The following is a 20,419-nucleotide window of genomic DNA, read 5'->3' as shown; positions in this document are numbered from 1 at the left end:
ATTGAGAGAAACTCTTGTCAGCAGAGCAGTACTATAAGAAATTGTAGGGACGCCTGGGTGGCTGACTCTGGATTTTGGCTCAGGTCATGACCTCTCAGTTCATGAGATAGAGCCCTGTTTCAGGTTGTGAGCTGACAGGGTGGAGCCTACTTGGGATTTTCTCCCTCTCTCTCTGCCCCTCCCTTGCTCACGTGCGCGCGCGCGCGCGCGCGCGCGCGCACACACACACAAACTTTCTCTCTCTTAAAATAAATAAACTTAAAAAAACATTCTAAAGGAAATTCTTCAGGTTAAGGAAACTTAGACGGTAACATATCTATAGGAAGAAATTATACGAACCAGAAGTAGTAAATACCTGGGTTAATATAAAGGGGAATACATTTTCCTTTTCTTAATATTTAAAATAATATGACTAAGGTAAACATAATAATGCAATGTTGGGTTAATGCATATAGATGTACTACATATGAAAATAATATTACAAAGGAAAAGATGGTAAGTGAAAATAGACTGTTGAAAGGTTGTAATTTTTTTTAAACAGCTTTGTTGAGATTAAATTCACATACCATACAACTCACCCATTTAAAGCATATATTTCAATGGCTTTAATTATATTCACAGTAGAGTGGCATAAGACATTCTTAATAGGCATGTCTAATACTGAATTGAAGTTGCCATGATATAAACATGTGCTCTAACTCACTGCCCCAAATATTCCCCCAAACTGGCCTGGGAAACATGGATTACTTATTTTTTTTTAAATTTTTTTTTTCAACGTTTATTTATTTTTGGGACAGGGAGAGACAGAGCATGAACGGGGGAGGGTCAGAGAGAGAGGGAGACACAGAATCGGAAACAGGCTCCAGGCTCTGAGCCATCAGCCCAGAGCCTGACGTGGGGCTCGAACTCCCGGACCGCGAGATCGTGACCTGGCTGAAGTCGGACGCTCAACCGACTGCGCCACCCAGGCGCCCCCATGGATTACTTATTGAGTATAATTTATGATTACAAAGTTAATTCTACTTCAATCAAGTCTCTGAATAATCTAAATTCAGAAATTCAGGAATTTAGAATTATAAAAATGTTAACATGAAAACATAGTGAAGGATAGAATGATTAGAATTTCTATAAAGATATATATAGGAAGAGTTACTATATGTAAAACTTTCCCAACCAAACTGTAATTTTTGAAATGACAACATAGTTTGAATATGATCCCAAACCTGAATGACCACTACTTGCTGATAGCATTACAAATGGGAACTAGAGGGATATAGATTATATTTTTTATAGAGGATAACACCCTATTATATGGTAACTTCACAGTCAAGGAAACAGAGTTTGGCTGGTGCATGAAAGGTGCTCAAATAGACTCACTGTTTATCAAATAGTTTTATTTAAGAGAATGCTGCATAGTGCAGTGTTTCTCAAATGAAGAAATGTGCAAACCTTTTAAAATAAAATATCACAGAATCTTAAGGTTATATTACTTAAATATGTACAAACATAATATCATAAAATTAGATATAATGCATTTTCTTAAGCTCCTATAAGTATAAAACTAAAATTTATAAATTAAAAACAATTAAAAAACCAATACTATTCAAACACAATTTGACAATAATTTTGTTTCATTAAAACTAAGTTGTTAATTTGGGGTTTAATATAGGGTGATGTTTCTTCAGGTCTGGTTCTATATTTAATGTGTTTCTGTATTTTTAAATTTAAAAATTTTTTTATTTCTTTTTTTTTTTAATTTTTTTTTTCAACGTTTTTATTTATTTATGGGACAGACAGAGACAGAGCATGAACGGGGGAGGGGCAGAGAGAGAGGGAGACACAGAATCGGAAACAGGCTCCAGGCTCTGAGCCATCAGCCCAGAGCCTGATGCGGGGCTCGAACTCACGGACCGTGAGATGGTGACCTGGCTTAAGTCGGACGCTTAACCGACTGCACCACCCAGGCGCCCCAAAAATTTTTTATTTCTTAACGTTTATTTATTTTTGAGACAGAGAGCATGAACAGGGGAGGGGCAGAAAGAGAGGGAGACAAAGAATTGAAAGCAGGCTCCAGGCTCTGAGCCATCAGCCCAGAGCCCGATGCCGGGCTCGAACTCACGGACCACGAGATCGACCTGAGCTGAGCTTAACCGACTGAGCCACCCAGGCGCCCCTGTATTTTTATTTAAAAAAATTTTTTTTTCAACGTTTATTTATTTTTGGGATAGAGAGAGACAGAGCATGAACGGGGGAGGGGCAGAGAGAGAGGGAGACACAGAATGGGAAACAGGCTCCAGGCTCTGAGCCATCAGCCCAGAGCCTGACGCGGGGCTCGAACTCCCGGACCGCGAGATCGTGACCTGGCTGAAGTCGGACGCTTAACCGACTGCGCCACCCAGGCGCCCCGTGTATTTTTAAATTTTAATGTTACTAATGTGGACACTGCCTTTTCACATAAGTATGCTGTATAAAATGGCCCTAATACTCACTGAGTCTCACACCAAATATATCTGTACTTTACCATATATAAGCTATACCTTAATTTTTTTCACAATTAAAATTTTTCTTTAGTGTTTATTTTTGAGAGAGAGAGAGAGAGAGTGAGTGAGTGTGAGTGCTGGGGAAGAGGCAGAAGGAGGGAGACACAGATTCCAAAGCAGGCTCCAGGCACAGAGCTGCCAGCACAGAGCCCGTCGACCTCAAAGTCTTGAGATCATTACCTGAGCCGAAGTCAGACGCTTAACCAATTGAGCCACCCAGAGGCCTCAATTTTCCTCACAATTTAAAGGCTTTGTTTAATAGTACAGTATGATCAGATTTATACTTAAAAAACTCTTGTTTATAAAAATCTTTGAGTGCCTATTTTATTAAGGTGTAACTGCTAACACTGTAATCTTTTATTCGAGAATACATTTAAATAGTCATGTAATTTAAACGTACACAAGTGATCTGACGGGATTTAGAACAAGGTATTGAACACCCTTGAATTATTTCAAGGAGGTACACAGATAGGGACTGTGTCAAACAACAGTGATACAAATTCAATATGGAACCCACTGCTGCAATGCATGTTCTTTTGGATTCATGGTGCCTTTACTGCCATGTTATGTTAGGAGTCCACCCTTTTTGAACCATTATGACAACCTCACTTTTAAATTGCACCATGACATTTCTTTGCATTCACTAGCCAAAAATGTGAGAGAAAACACAAATATAAATAACTGTTCTGAAATTACTGAATATTTTGTTATAGGAGGTCACTAAGATTATTCATGATATTGTTACATTAAATATTTATAATCAGTAAGATGAAAGCACAATTCAAAACTGTCATACTTTTCTTTTTTTTCATAGCACTTTTACCTTGTAACATATATATTTTACGTCTTTGTTCATTGTCTATATCCTCTGTCCCTATGAGAATGTAAGCTCATTAGGGCCACAACAGTTTTCTTCCTCCATAATGTATTTCAAACACCTAGAATAGCATCCCACACAGAAGCACTCAGTCAATGTGCTGAAAGAATGAAACATTTGTCATAAGCTGACATCTGGGGACACTCCAACCTTTTAGGATTCCCATACTGAAATATTGGAATGGGGAGAAAAAACGTTTTGGCTTAGCAGCCAGAGAGACTTCAGTTGAAACTATTTTGTAGCTGTTAACTCTTACTCTGCGGATTACTGGCTGCATGACTTTTGGCAAATTACTTAAATTCAGGGAGTCTGCTCTTTTTCCTCTAGGAAAATGTAAAGTCTGTTCAAAATGGGGGAAATGGCTAACACAAAAAAGTACATAAAATACCAGCATATAAGGAGACCATCATTACTATTACTATTAGAAATGTCATAGAAAAAATTAATCAAGTAAAACTAAACTTTTCCACATCATTATTTTCTCTTAATTCATCTTATTCATAATTGATAAAAATGTAAAATAGGAAACAGATTTGGATAAATGAAAATGCAAAAAGAATAGGATCTAAAACTTACACTATAACAGCTGTGTGAAGATACTGGAAGATGTTTTCATAATAATCATTTGTCAGATGTGGAAAGAACTTGGTTCCAATAGGGCTGTAAAAGAAGCCAAAAACAAAGAGTGAACAAGAAAACAGAAATAGATGAAATAGGTGAAATAGAATAAAGATCATCTTGTGACCTCAGCTGCACATGAGTGGTTTTCTCCCCAAGCATTCTCATACACTTTATCTACCCACCTTCTTTCTGTATGCACGGTCTACTTGGTTCATCAGGAACTTTAACCCTCAGGCCAACCCTGAAGGAAGAATTAACCTACTTATTGAACCCTCAGGCAGTGTGCCTGGCCAGGAAGCTGGGTATTTGGGAAACACACTGAGGTGATCTCAGCATTTTACTGCAATATCCCATATCACTGAAGGAAGAGGTTAAAAGTGATTTACTATATTAAGAAAAAGCAGTGTATATTTATTCCTTGATTTAAACTTTGCTGCCAAATGGAATTCTCAAAATGCTTTGGAAATGCAAATGGATTTAAGATCTGTTTTAGGTAAACGTTATCTGTATTTTAAGAGGACAATAAATTATTACTTAGTTTTAGGCAGTCAACATATCATTATTCAGTTTAGTACAAAAAAAGAAATTTTGGATGGCTAAATTCAGTCTTAATACAAACCATGTTCCAACAATGCACGTAAGTATTGGCAGATTAAATAGGTTTGTCCTCCATCATCCTTAATAACACTAAAGAAAACAAGTTAAATGAGAAATATACCCCAGAAAATAATTTGGGTATTAACAGGCAAACAAACACAAGTCCTTAAGGTGGGATATGCCAGGACTCCCCACAATAAAGTTATATTTTCCCCTTTGTAATTAATTCATATCTTACAGAAGGAATAATTTGAGATGGGATAGAGAAATAAGTAAAGGATAGTCTCTTTCTTGTCATACTTCTATCCAGCAATTTTAGCATCCATGGATGGATAATTATTGCCTGCAAAAATTATTTCTAAGTATTTGCCAAATAGTGATTTTCTGTTACCATGATTCTTTCTACATTTATTTATTGGAATTTTACTATGATGAAGAGTTGCCCTTTTGCCCCAGATTATTAAATTTTTTTATATCAGTGTAGCTTCAAAGAGATTTATTTAATGCTATGGTTTGTAATCCATTACTTGAATTATACATTCTATTCACGTGGGTTCTTAAAAATTACTTTTTATGGTTGATTTTGAATATGATTGTGTGTTGCTAAGAAAACACAATCTGAATAGTATCAGTTTTGATATTTATTGAAATTTCCTTTGTAACAAAGCATGTGGCTAATTTTTTGTAAATATTCTTTGTATGCATGACGTAACATTCTTTTTTGCTTTTGATTTTTTCATTGTGAATTATAAAGCATATAGAAATGTACCATTTATAATTATATGCTTAGTGAATTATTATTGTTATTTTAAGTTTATTTATTTTGAGAGAGAGAGAGAGAGAGAGAGACAGAAAGAGCAGGGGAGGAGCAGAGAGGGAGGGAGAGAGAATCTGAAGCAGGCTCCACACTCTCAGCACAGAGCCTGATGCAGGGCTTGAACTCACAAACTGTGAGATCATGACCTGAGCAGAGATCAAGAGTCAGATGCTTAACCAACTGAGCCACCCAGGCACCCCATAGTTACATGCTTAGTGAATTATTATAAAGCAGATACCTGTGTTAGCACTACCCAGGTGAAAAAAAAAGAATCTTCTAGTGACAGAAAAACATCCTAAGTGCTATGTTCCAATTTGTCACCCTTGCTTAACACCCCACCTCTCCCAAGTAAAGCTAATGCCTTAAGTTTTCAGTTACCGAGTTACCTGCATCTCCTATAAATTTATCACCTAAATATGCATTACTGAAACCTATGCTTTAATGAAACAAGGTGTATTATGGAAACATGACTAAGCAATTAATATCACAAAAAGTAAATTTTGAGACAAAGAATATTGCCAAAGAAAAACATTTCATAATGATAAAAGGTTCAGTTCACTAAAAATGCATTGCAATCTTTTTTTTTAAATATATTTTTTTAAGTTTTCATTTATTTATTTTGAGAGAGTGAGCAAGGGAGGGGCAGAGAGAGAGGGAGAAAGAGAATCCCAATGTGGGGCTCCAACTCACTAACAGTGAGATCATGACCTGAGCTGAAACCAAGAGTCAGATGCTTAACCGCCTGAGCCACCCAAGCGCCCCTACACTATAATCTTAAATATGTATGCATCTAATAATAAAACTTCGAATTATATGAAAAAAAAATGACAGAAATAAAGAGAAATAAAAAAGTACCAAATCATAATTGAGGATTTTGACACTCCTTTCTCAGTAATTGATAGAATTAGCAAAAAGCAAGTGAGAAAGGATATAGATGTGAATATCAACTGGACCTATTAGAAACTTATACCTAACAACCACAGAATACACATGTTTTTTCAAATGCATGTGAAACATGTGACATCTCATTGGATTTTAATTTTCAGACCTAATGAACATAGACACACTTTTATATATTTATAGCCCACTGGGCTATTGTACAGGTTATGAGGGCTCTGCCCAATAAAGGCTCTGCCTTTTGAGAACTCTATCTAGGACAGTTGCTACCAGGACTGACAGTTAGAAGCATAGTCTAGAAAAGGTCCTAGGGTCTAGCAGGTTGTAGTAATGCAGGAGTTAAGACTTTCACCCATGGTGAATGTGATGTGATAAAGGTGAAAAGAAATGTACCAGCCTATGTAATTTCTCTGGCATTTCAGACCAATGAGGAAGAGAGTTAAGTATTAGGACTGTGGAACTGGGTGGTTATTGGTGAGCACCAGTGATTTACTGAAGAGAATGACAGACTTAGGTCAATTAAGTACCAATTTATTTATTTATTTAACATTTATTTATTATTTTTGAGAGGGGGGAGGGAGGGAGGAGAGGGGTAGTGAGCAGGGCAGGGGCAGAGAGAGAGAGAGAGAGAGAGAGAATCCCAAGCAGGCTCCACAATGCCAGTGTGGAGCCCAATGTGGATCTTAAACCCATGAACTGTGAGATCATATGATCTGTGCTGAAACCAAGAGTTGGAGGCTGAACTGATTGAACCACCCAGGTGCCCCAATTAAATACCAACTGAAAGCAAAGAAAAAAAAACCAGAGAACAAATATGATTTAAGATTAGCAATGTGGGGCGCATGGATGGCTAAGTTGGTTAAGCATCTGACTCATGATTTCAGCTCAGATCATGATCTCATGGTTCATGAGATTGAGCCCTGCATCACGTTTTGCACTGAAAGCAGGGAGCCTGCTTGAAATTCTCTCTCCCTCTCTGCCCCTCCCCTACTTGTGTTCAGGCTCTCTTTTTCAAAATAAACAATAAAAAAAAATTAAAAAGATTAGCTATGTGAATTATAAGAGTGGCAGAGCTAAGGAGAAGGCTGATTTCTCATCTCAGTCAAGTCTTCTATGCTAATGTCAGGGCCCTGTTGGAGAAGTGGGACCCCAAGCCCTGAGGTGGGGACATTAGAGTTGATGCATCTGAGAATTTTGAATACCAGATTACCCTCAATCCCTAGGGACTGTGAAAGAGACCCACTTCCACTTGTTAGAGGATAGGGACTCTATCTTACTTGATGACCACACAGAGGATTCAAATGAAGGAGGTGCAGGTGCCTTATAATGCTTTCCTTCTCAGAACCTGACTTCATTTCACTTCCTAGGCACTAGAAGGAGTGTCAAATCTCAAAAAGGCCCCATTGGAGAAATTCTTGGGCATGCTAAGGGAGGAGAGAGATTTAATGTCAACAAAGAATGGAAGCACCCGGCTAGTAAATACTGTAGGAACTGGCAGAATATGCCTGGAAGTAAATCCTGATGGTGCTGGACCAGGGAAGTGAAATATAATAGACTTAATGGCAGCTCTTTTCCATGACTCAGACCTAATCCCCTGAGAAGGACCCTTGGAATCAGTTAATACACTGATGAGGTGGTTTTTGAAAACATGAAGACTGATGACCCATATTAAATAGGGATATGATAACCGGTGTTATAAACTATTCAAAAAGTAATAAAAACCACAGAGAAGTGGATATGCCTGAGTGAACATGATACATAAGATGAAATCCCAGTTTACTGTGTTTCCTGGAAGGATTTGCTTCATTTACCAACATTGCTGAATAGCTTAGTAGTGACTGTCCTCTGTAGGTGGGGTCTTTGAAGGTGACAGTGTTAAAGAAGAACACCTTCTATAATTGTGGATGATATGATCCAGAAATAGAAGTTAGGTGGCAGCATTTAATTATCAGGAGAATGATGGAAATTAGTAGTATAACAGGCAGCAAGTTTCAAATGGCAACCAGTGGGTGCCTGATCCAGAGAGATTTATGGACATGGCTCACAGAACTTGATGTTACTAGAAATGGTCAGCCAATAAAGGTGCTTTATATATATGACATATATTCAAAAGAGATTGAGACTGAATGAGCAGAATGATGAAGTCAGTCACTTCAATGGAAAGTCATAATCTCTGTTTCCAGATCAGAGCCAGTCCTCAGATCCAGAATCCATCAATTGAAAGAGAAGCTGGGGTCTACTTGTTGCCACAGAGTATATACACTCCAACTTTTATTTGATTGGTGATAATATAGTATATCTATTCTCATCTTTTAACTTCTAAACTATTTGAATATTTATATTTGAAGTACATTTGTTGTAGGCAGATATTTGGATCTTGCTGTTTTTCACACAATCTGGCAATCCCTGTCCTTTAATTAGGGTACTTAGGTCATTTACATTTAATGTGATTAGTGAAGATGACATTCAAGTCTATTATCTTGCTATGTGTTTTCAATTAATTGAGCATTTTTGATACCTTCACTTTCTCTTTTGTTATCTTATTAACTACAGCTCTTTTAAAATGTCATTTTGGATTTTTTTTAAAGTTTTTTTTTTTTTTTTTTTTTTTTTGATAAAGAGAGAGAAAGCATGCACAAGTGTGCAGGAGAAAGGCAGAGAGAGAGGGAGAAAATCTTAAACAGGCTCTGTTCCATCAGTGCAGAACCAAACACAGGGCTCAGTTTCATGAACCCATGAGACCATGACTTGAGCTGACATCAAGAGTCAGGCACTTAACCTACTGAGCCATCTAGGTGCCCCCATTTTAGCTTGTTTTTAAAAGATTTTATAGTCTACAACTTTAATTTCTCAGTCTACCTTTTAGTGATATTATACCACTTCATGTGCAGTATAAGAAGTTCATAATAGAATTCCTTGATTTTCCCATTTTCTTCAATAGCTTTTATGCTACTGTTGTCATGGATTTTACTTTATGTGTTATAAAAACAACATATTGGTATTATATGTGCTTCAAATAAACAATTACCTTTAAATATATTTAATAAAAAAGTTTAAAAAATTTACCAACATAATTACCATTTTCAAGGCTCTTCATTATGTGGTATAATTTTCCATTTGTCTGAAATTTCCTTTAACATTTTTTGTTGTGTAGGTCTGCTAATAAATTCTTACAGCTTTTGTACATCTGAAAAAATCTGTATTTCACTTTTCTTTTGAAATGTATTTTTGCTGTTTATAGAACTTCAGTTTTACTTTCTTCTTTCAATACTCTAAAGATGTTTCTCCACTGTTTTCTGGCTTGCATTGACTCCAATGAGAAATCTGCTGTCATTTTTATCTTTGTTTCTGTATACATAATGCGTCTTCTTTTCTCCAGATACTTTTAGATTGTTCTTCTTTGAATTGACTTAAGCAATTTGAGCATGTGCTTTGTGTAGTTTTCTTCATGTTTCTTGTGCTTGGGGTTTGTTGCTATAGTTGTACCTATTGATTTACAGTTTTCACCAAATTTGGAAAAATGTCAGCTATTTCTTGGAATACGTTTTTTGTACTCGTTCTATCTATTCTTCATAGGCTTCAATTACACATATATTAGGCCACAGAAAGTTATCTGACAACTTACAGATGCTTTGGTCATTATTTACTGTTATTTTACTTTCTGTGTCACTTTGGATAGTTTCTTTTTATAAGTCTTGAAAGTGACTAATCTTTTCTTCTGAAATACCTAATCTGTGAATCCCTTCCTGACATGATATTCTTCATCCTAGACATGGTACTTTTAGTCACTACAAGTTCAATTAGAGATTTTTAAAAAAATATTTCTATTTAATATTTTCCTGATTTCTTCTAACTCAGTGAGTATATGAAATCCACTTGTTCTGGCTGTCTTCATCTACCATTTCTATTTTCTATCTTCTGTTTATATTAATTTTTCTTCTAATTCTGGGTGGCAACTATTTTGTCCCCATCTGTAGCTTATTTGTTCACTCATTTAACAATGTCTTTCAAATAGAAAAAGTCAATTTTGCTGAAGTCCAACTTATCTTTTTCAATTATGGTTCAGGTTTCTTTCTCCCATCTATAAACTCTTTTGCTTAGCCCAAGGTCATGAAGATTTTATATTTTCTTCAAGAACTTGTAGAGTGCTAGGTGTGTATTTTGTTTTAATACCAATTTAAAATATTGGTATATAGCAAAAATGGGTAAAGGCACTTATTTATTTACTTGGTTCCAGCACCATGTATTGCAAAGACTATTCTTTCCCCATAGGATTGTCTTTGACCCTGTGTCAAAAAATTGTGCTTATTTTTGGGTTTTCTATTCTGTTCCACTAATCTTTAAGTCTATCCTTACACCATTATCACACTGTTTTGATCCTGTGGCTTTTCCCTACGTCCAATGAAGTGATGATTAAAAAAATACAGTGATACGGTGAATCAAATTGATTTTAGAATGTTGAACCAACCTTTGATTCTTGGATAAATCTGGCTTGATTATGATGAATCATTCTTTTTACAAATTATTCAAAACAATTTGCTAATATTTTGTTAAGGATATATATACATATATTTATGAGAGTTATTGGTTTGTAGTTCTATGCTATTATAATACCTTTGTCTGATTTTGGCATCAAAGTAATTCCGACTTCATAAAATGAGTGGAAAAGTCTTCCTTCATTTTCTATTTCCTAAAGGAGATTGTTTAGGACTGTCATGTTTCTTCCTTAAGTGCTAGTAGAATGTGCCAGTGATGCCGTCTAGACTGGGTGTTTTCTTTACAGGGAGGTATTTTAACTATACATTCAACTTCTTTAATAGACATAAAATTATGCAGGTTATTTACTCTTGACTGCATTTTGGTAGTTTGTTGCTCAAAGAACTTTTTCATTTCATTTAGGTTATCAAAATTATTGACAAAGTTATTTATTAATCCCTTATTATCCAGATAGTATCTGTCAGATATTCAGTAAACTCCCTTCTTTCATTCTTGGTTGTGATAATTTTTGTCTTCTTACTTTTTCTCTTGCTCAGTCAGGCTAGATTCTTATCAATTTTTATATGCTTTGCAAAGAACCAAATTTTGGGCATATTAATTTTCCCCACTGTTTTCGATTTTATTGGTTTAAGCTCTTATCTTAATTATTTCCTTACTTCTTCTTTTAGAGCTTTTTTTTTTCTTTCCTTAAGACAGATTATTGATTAAAAACTTTTGGTTTCTAAAATAAGGCATTAAATCTGATTTCTCTGTAGGTACTTCCTTAGCTGTATCTTACATATCGTGTAGTGCATTTTCATTGTCATTCGATTCAAAATATTTCTCAATTTCCCTGTGACTGCTTCTTTGACCCATGTGTTATTTAGAAATTTACTTAATTTCCAAAATTTGGGATTTTTGAAATTTTTGTTATTGATTTCTAGCTCACTTTGTTTGTGGTCACATAATATATTTTGTCTGACTTCGATGCTTTTAATTTTTTTTCTTAAGACCAGAAACTGGTCTGCTTCTGTGAATATTCAAGTATACCTGAAGAGAATCCGTATTCTGCTCTTGTTGGGTGAAGTGTTCCTCTTATTTTTATTTTCTTAAATGGCTATTAAATTCTTGAAAATAAAACTTCACAAAGAGAAGGAATAGGTCACATAAGGCAGGATTCAGAAATCTGATACTTCAATGTATCTGAAAAATCAAAAATTATATTTTATATAAAAAAGTACTAGAATGATAGGTTTCAATGTGAAGTTAACCAAGTACATGTATATACAATTAATAGTGACATAAGAGACCACATACCAGCAAATAAATGCAGATAATGAATAAGTGACCTCTTCACATGCTTACATTCTAATCTGTTCCCAGTATGATCCAATGACCCACTGTTCATAATTCTCTAGCCACACTGGTTTTATTTTAGTTCTTCCAAGCAGCCATGATCTCTTGTCTCAGGATTTACTGAACATACTCTCTACACGGAAAATATGTTCTCCCTCTTTTTGTCTAATCTCTCTTCAACTTTCAGCATTCACCTTGAATTCACCTTCAGAAAGCCTTTTCTGACATGCTCTACAAAGATCAGGTCCTCCTCGTGTACGTATTCAGGGCACCCTGTATCTTTCTTTCACAGAACTTACTATGACTGAAATGAAAAATATAAGGGCAGATTAGTTGAGATTATCAGAGATGCTATGACTTCTCGAAAGGTTCAGAATCATCAACTCAAAAAAGTTACCGAAATGAGACATACAGCAGCCAACTAAGCTGATTTAATTAATTTTAACCTGGTTTTCAATGACTAGCATTTCTCTTGTGAAGACATCTCTGAAAGCAGAATTATAACTTCAGAAGAATGTTAAATGCATCTGGTTTCCATATTACATGCCTAACACATCCAAGAAAATATAATTTATAAAATGCTGCACATAGCAGGGCACACACAAAACCAACCAAAATGAGAAATTCCACTTTATTGCCTTCAAAGATCCTGATAAATGGATAAGGTGTCTGTTTCTCTAAGACATTCCTTGCTTTTGAAAGGAAAATCCATATACAAATCGCAAAAGTTTGGCTCAACTTCCTCCCCCCCCCCAATTGAACCCAAAAATTAATGCTTTAGAAACTATTAGTTTCTTGTAAATTTTCAGGCAAATAATTTGGGTGAAGAGAGTGAGAGGAAAATCTTCGTCTTTCATGAATATTTGGAACCTTAATTTCTTTAAAAATAGCACTTGATAATATTACCAGGGAGCACTTGTAGGAAAACGTACAGAGCTTCCTTGGCAATGGTGTTGGAAGAGCTGCCTTCCCCACGTCTCTCAGACTTACTTTGTAAATTATGTGAAACACTTTTAGACAGACACTGGCACTCATAAATTATACAGCTCATTTGCATATTCCAGTCATGAGACATTATGCAAAGTGACATGATTTGCATAATGGATTCCTCTTGTCGCTTCACTTGCTGCATGCTTTTAAAAAACAAAATGAAATAAAATGAAAGCATGAAAAGGTGGAAGCATCAAGTTTCCAGCTTTGCCTGTCTCCTTCCCAACTACAGCATCAGTTGCTTTCATTTTCTACAGGATAAGGGGTAAAGGGGACACAAAGCAAAATCTACAAACCTACAAACAAACAAAAAGCCTTCATACGAATTTTGTTCTTAATTACAATGTACCTACTCTCTTAGTGAAATCCTTCACCATAAATCACCCATCGGAGTCAAGAGGAATGGGAACAAAACAAAACACTGGGATAACAGAGAAAGAAACTTTATGGAACTTTTTCCTTAAAAAAATAGCTTCTTTACATGTGATATTTAGGGAAGGGGTAGCCTTCCTCCTTGTAACTTAAAAAAAAAAAAGTCCCCCGGCATTTTCTTATTATTGGGAAAAAAACATATTATAGATGAGATAAATGGTCTAGGGGAAGGGATTTTTCCCCCATAAGAACTTCTGAAGGGGTTTCCTGTTTTGGAAGACGAAGGGAGAAGAAATACAGGGTGTGCTTGATTATTTAACAAAATATCGAATGGCTATATATACTGTAAGGATGAGGCAGCACCACGTCGACTTCTATCGGCTCTACTCCAATAAGCAGGCAACGTTCCCTCAGCAGTTGCCAGTTCTGCTGCGGGCTTTCCCTGCCCCCCTGCACCAGTGTGAAAGGCAGAGTGTGCCAAGCGGCTGGCGTCTGTACCCTGTGGGAAAAGTTAACTGTAATTCTTCGGCTTTTAAAATCAATTAACCCGTGTGTTAATTAACGTCAAGTCGACGGGAGGAGGAGAAGAAGGGGAGGGAGGGAGGAAAGAAAAAAGCTGCAAGGGCGGATGGCAGAAGAGTTGGCACGGTGCCATCCATTCAGGGGCAACGCCACAGTTTCGTGTGATAGCAGCAGCGGGTATATGTTACGAGGGCCCTGTATGCGGGCCAGACAGTGCGGTAAAGCCAAGGGAGATTATCCAGACCCCCAGGAGCGAACAGCAAGCAGCAACCGAAGGCGCAAGTGCCAGGATTACAGCCTAGGCTGCTCCAACTATGAGCCCTTCCTCGGACCCAGGGACTCGGCTACTTGGGGTTTGGGGGTCTTCCACACCAAAGAGGCACAAAGCTGACTTTAATCACTTTCTTCCTTTAAACTTGATTCTGCCGCAGTGGAGCCAGCACAGCGGATGCTTTCACACCCAGCAAGACAAAGGCCGTCGTCTCCGCCATGACACTGTTCCGTTCCAAGCAGAGGCCGGGATCTTGGACTCCTTGAAAAATCAAAAGGAAACAAGGAAAACAAACAACAAATACAGCAACAAACAGAAAAAATTAACAACCACCAAAATCGTGTGCCCATTTGCCCATGCCAGGGGTGATCTGGGCATCTGTTGCAGCAGAAGGCGCTTGTGTCGGGCTGTTTTTTTCTTTTTGGGCAAGCTGTTGGTTTGTTTGCTATTCAACTTCGTTCATAATTAACTTAAAAAAAAACCCACCATTCAGCCTAGTCAACAACAAACAAAGAGAAAAAGCAGACATCGGAAGAGAAATGCCATAGGAAGCGGCGTGAATGCATGCCACAGCCGGTGCCACTTGCCATTCGGAAAACCTCAGGGAAAGATGCCAATTCTACAGCTCGGAAGAAGGCAGAGAAGGGAGCATAAAGGTCTACAAAGAGAAATCATAAGGAAAGAATACGGCTTGTACAATCCTGGATTGCAATTGCACACAGCTTCTGCTGGGAGAAGAGAGGGGATATTTAAATGGAGATATAGATGGGTATAAATTAAAAGATAGGCACCTATCGATTGCATATAGACACAGTTGTAAGGCTGTATGTGTATGTAAATGCACATTATTTTCAGACAAATTAAACATTTAGATATGTATATATTTTTGTTATAGGTATGGGTGTGTATATAGGTATGTATGTTTATGCATATATACACATATGTGGGATGTATGCATGTGTGAGAAAAAAGGAGAGGACAGAGAAGGAGAGAGAAGGAAACGTGTGTATGTGCATGTATGTGTGTGCATACAATCCCACTTTTTGACCCAGGTATACACAGAAGACAAAATAAAAATCATACTCGAGCAGCAAGCAGGCAGAGATTTATCTACATTCACTGCTATCACCAGGGAGATGAATGGGGCCGATCTGAAGCCCTTTTACAAGATCCACTATGGGAGTGAAGGAGGAGGAGGGATGCCACACAGACATGCACAAACTTGAAGGCAGAGGGATTTGGAAGGTGCTACTTAGGAAACCCTGGTGGCATAACGCAGGGGAGAAGAAGGGGAAAGAAGGGGAAAGAGGCTGTTTCTCTCTATGTTTTAGGTGGTCGTTTAAAAAAAAAATCTGAGAAAGGGTTTCAGGAAACAGCTGGTACTTACGTTGTCTGCGTTGCTGTGGATCCTGAAAGGTGTTCTGTTGGCACCAGGCGCTGAGCCAGGGGCAGGCGCTGGAAACAAAAGGGAGAGACAAAAAACAAAAAAAAAAAAAAAAATAAAGTCATTCTATGGGAATATTAATTGCTGCTCTTGTGGATTTTACAAAACACACAAACTGTTTTCTTTTCCTTTCTTTCTTTTTTTAAATGTGGATTGGCGCGTGTCCCTTTCGCATGGAATATACAAGTAGTATGGGATTTACAGCCCAGTACGGGACTCAGGATTAACCGCGCTGGCATCTTTTGGGCATATTCTTCCTTTTAATGAATGAGCTTTCGCTGTTAATGAGGAATAATCGTTTGGCTAATGAGCTTTGAAACATTAAGAGAAAAGAGGTTTTTTTCCGTTAATCGCTCTGGTGCGACTGCATGGATGGATTACAAAAGACAGCAATAGGAATGCAGTACAAAGGGGGGGACCTCTCCTGGAGTGGGAGAAGCACCGAGATGGGTGATGTGTCCCTGCGTCTTTCCTTCCTTCTTGTTCTTTCACTCTGCCAACTGCTATGGGTTTCCATAACTCCGCAATCAAAGTGGATGGTCGGGAAGGATTATTACAAAGAGTGAAGCCTCCGCTGTTAATGTCTCCAGTGTTTAATCATCATACAGTAGAATGGTTTTATGCATATTTCATTTGCATATCATTAAACCGTGTTAGCAAGGGGCATTCAGAGCCAGGAGAAGTACAAAGTTGGGGAGAGAGGGAAGAAAAAAAGGTCCCTATGATGCTTATCTTCAAACAGGGACTTGTTCCATGATCTGTCTTCTACTTTTGCTAAAATCATTATGACTTGGAAGCCTTTGAAGTTGGATACAACCTTGGATTCTTCTAATTCCTGCAGAGCGGTATATTTTTAAAAACAGCAGAAATGTTCCTGCACTAGACAATTAAAGGAATATAAACTCCAGTGGGTTGAAACTAGTAGCTCTTTGGGGAATGCAGTGGCAGAGGCTTCTACAAATACCAACAGTTAAAAAAAAAACAATAAAGAGCATCATATTAAAACAAAAGACAACGAAGACAAGAAATATTAACATGTGGATTATATTTGTTTCTTTTGGGGGGTAATGAACTAAAGAGAATGAAGAAGCCATCGGTAATTTATCCCTTCCTTAATGAACAGTCACCTTTTTGTATGTGTTTGTTTTTGTTCTTTCTTTTAAGGGGGATGTTGTCACTTTTGAAGCAATTAGTCAATTATTTTGTAGCTCTGATCTTTTTCTCCTGCACCCGACAGGAAAGAAAGGTGGTGGTTAGGGAATATATGTGTATTGGGGGGATTTGTGGGGAGAGAGGAATACAGTGAGTTCTTTGTAGATCTAATACATGCACAACATATTAATTGGGAGCTTTTAAAGCTTGCTCAATAGGCTGTTTCATTCCTGGTAAAACAGCAGCTGGTTAGCCACTGTTGGTGACTCTTCAAATATCACTTTAAGTATTTTTATTCTGTCACTGTTGTTGTTGTGTTGTTTTGTTTTTCCATGGTCAAGAATGAGAATATCATGTCATCTCTTCTTTATCAAGTCTCTTCTCTCCTCCATCATCTTCTTCACTTCCAATTTCCAAACTGTAAAACAATGTTGGTTTAATATTGAATCCTGGTGCACAGTTTAACTGGCACAACTTGATTTGGAAATGAGATGCTGTTTTATATTTAAATTACCCCACTCCTCCCTTATCCTCCAAAGCTTTGTCTCTGCTATGAATATTCAGATGAGGCATGATGTGATTACACTGTACAATTACTCCTATCCATAGTGGTGGCAGGGGCTGCTGGGGAGACAGAGAGCCAGACAGCCTCCAAGCCAATACGGAGTTTGTTTTCGGTATTTTTCCTATCTCCTTGGCGCTGCGGCACATGCAGATGTCGCTGTTGTTCTTTATAAGCCCTAATGATATGCAAAAGCATAACGACTCGGTTTGGATGCAAAGCATCAACGAAATATTATGAATGTCTTTAAGAAAAGGGGAGAAAAAATCCTGACTGAAGGAATGTCCACATAAATTATTTTTATTTAAATGAATTCAAAGGATGGGGTGAGGGCAAGTCAGAAGGAGTCACATGGAAAACATGCATAATATTAATATGCATAAAGAGTTCTCACCGAGGAGAAGAAGCTCCTCAGTACAGCTCATGGGACAAACTGGTTCATTAGGAAATAGCTCAGAGCGACTACAGCATTTTGCTATTTCAATTTTTTCCTTATTTTAAATGAAGAGTCAGACAGATGTGTTTTCTTTGCATGGCAGCTTCGAGATGGATCCAATCTGTGAAATTTGCTGCCCAAATAGCATTTCTAATGGAAACTGGAACTAAACGAGGGCACGGATGTGGAAGGGAGAGAAGAGAGAATATACGAAGAGGAGTATATTCAGAGCCACAGCATAATGTTTTATAGTACAGGAGGTTTTCAGAAACCATCCTTACTTTGTTAGTCTCAGATGGGGGCTCCTGTTGCAGGGAGCTATCAGGGTTTACCAAGATGAGCACCGAGACAGGCCCTTCTAGGTCTGAGGCTGAGGAAAGCAGCGGCAACTTGGTGCCTGTCCCCCACCAAGCTGTCAACAGCTCGGAAGCCAAAAGCACAGCTACTCCTAATTTGGGGATGCAGTAGAGTGCCTCCTGGTCCAGGTATTTGTGACAGAGGGGAATTCTTGGTGCTATCATAGTATACATTGCTAAAGAGTAGATGGAATCATCTGGGTGCTTAAGCAGGCCTGATACTGTTCATGCCGGTTAATTATCAGGGTAATGATTACTGTGGTTTGCTAACATTTTCAGAATGCTGAAATTACTAGTGTGGATTAGTGCATGTTTACAATGCATAGAAATGAACAAATAGTGAAAGGGCCTATTGGTTTGATTCAGAACTGATAAAGTATTACAAATATTACTAATAGCCCTAAAGGATTAATAAAGAAAACCAAAGCAAGAAGTCACAGTCAGAAATAAAGAGAATTCATCACTTCCTTGCTCAGGTGGACATAGTTCAAATTACTTTGATAATTCAGGTTAAAACAATTTTATACTTCTGTTTAAATTACCTAAAGACAAAGACAGTTTTGCTCTAGTCTGTGTATCTGTACAAATTTCTACTTTGAATGCATAATGTTAACCTGGAGCTGGTCTCTATTTATATATGAGCATGTAAGCATGTTCTAAATTTTGCTGCTCTTCATCCATTCATCTCCAAAACCTCCATTTATGAGTATTCTTTATAACACACACACACACACACAAATTCTGTGATACGATTCTCAAGAGGTACAGCATAACAAACTAGAGTACAAGGACTTAATGATTATGTGGAGAATGGCTATTTAATCTGAATCTGAACCAGGCCTTTAACCTCATATCTTTTCCATCTTTGTTGACAGAATTATGTCTGTTAAATATTGAAACAATGCATGTAAAGAATTTAGCATTGTGTTTGCACGTAAGCACTAAATACTGTATTTTATTGTTGCTATGTTACTGTTATTTCAAGTGTATTGGTTGGTATTTGAGAGAAATAAGGAGGGAAATAACATTCAGTCTTTACTAAATAGTGATGCATATAAAAGTTTAATGAAAAAGCATTTAATATGTTTCCATGGTGGATAGACTGCAACTTATCAGCAATCAAAAGTTAAACTATAGCTTATGTGAATGCAGTTCATAATAGATTCTTGAAAAGTTTTCTTAAAAATTGTATGTGTAATTTTGAAATGATGATTACGTTGCATGGGATCTATAATCTGATAAGAGTTCTATCATGGTTGGTGTATGGGAACTGAGAGGATGGCTATAATAACTGAGAGATGCTCATTATTTACCACGTTTACAGGACAATGCCAACTTTTAGTGTTTTTCAAAAAAAGTTATTCTTTGAATAGGTAAAACATTATTTTTAAAATATTAATAATTTAAGTAATGTAGAAAGGAGAAAGTCTCTCTCCAGTCCCTCCTCTAGACATGAGTTTCTAACCTCACCCCCAATTGGTAATACTTTTACTGGTCTCTTGTTTTTCCTTCCAGGTATACTATGGTATACCCAGATACTAATAAGATATTAATATATTTTCCCTCCCATGTTTTTGTATACACAATGCAGTTTTTGAATGGTAACTTAGAATTTTAAAAAAATGCAATAATTTCATCTGTAAATAGATTGCTTAATGTCTTCATTTCCAGTAACCATGTCCATTAATTTTGTCTTTAGCTTGCCTTATTTAATTGGTGAGGACATCTATCACCATGTTGAATAGAAGTGGTATGTGGGGGCAATGCACATTTTTGCTGTGCTTCCAACCTTAGGGGACATCATTGCCTTGTTCCTGAACTTAGGGGAGAAAAAATGCAGTCTTTCATCATTCAGACAGATATCTTTATCAAGTGAAAAAGGTTTCCTTCTTGCTAACTTGCTAAGAACTGTTCTAAAATCATGAATGGTTGTTAAATTGTGTCAAATATCTTTTCTGCCTCTGTTGAAACAAATTAACAACTTAAAGTTACTGGCATGGTGAACTGCATTGACTGATTTTTATGTTAAACCAACCTTGCAATCCTGGGACAAACACTACTTGGTCATAATCGGTTGATTGAGGGACCAAACTATCAATCATATATATGTATATAAGTACATTGCATATTTGA

The 20,419-nt window shown here is 37.1% G+C and overlaps 1 long non-coding RNA gene across 4 annotated transcripts in view; it reads right to left on the bottom strand.

The window, feature by feature from the left end:
- The window catches only part of LOC121009737 (uncharacterized), a 220,292-nt gene that overhangs the window by 11,626 nt on the left and 188,247 nt on the right, over positions 1 to 20,419 (bottom strand). For 3 of the 4 annotated variants that reach the window (XR_005780813.1, XR_005780811.1, XR_005780810.1), the window contains 3 exons: positions 15,724 to 15,791; positions 11,876 to 14,597; positions 3,994 to 4,077 (listed from right to left, as the gene is read on the bottom strand). This is a non-coding gene — a long non-coding RNA (uncharacterized LOC121009737). Of the gene's footprint in view, positions 1 to 3,993; positions 4,078 to 7,356; positions 7,774 to 11,875; positions 14,598 to 15,723; positions 15,792 to 20,419 lie in introns of those variants that run through there. The other variant, XR_005780812.1, reaches the window with a different exon arrangement.

This window comes from Herpailurus yagouaroundi, unplaced genomic scaffold, assembly GCF_014898765.1.
Source record: "Herpailurus yagouaroundi ecotype Mexico unplaced genomic scaffold, PumYag 190, whole genome shotgun sequence".
NCBI classification, from domain to species: Eukaryota; Metazoa; Chordata; class Mammalia; order Carnivora; family Felidae; genus Herpailurus; species Herpailurus yagouaroundi.
This window is presented reverse-complemented; position numbering and strand designations above follow the sequence as displayed.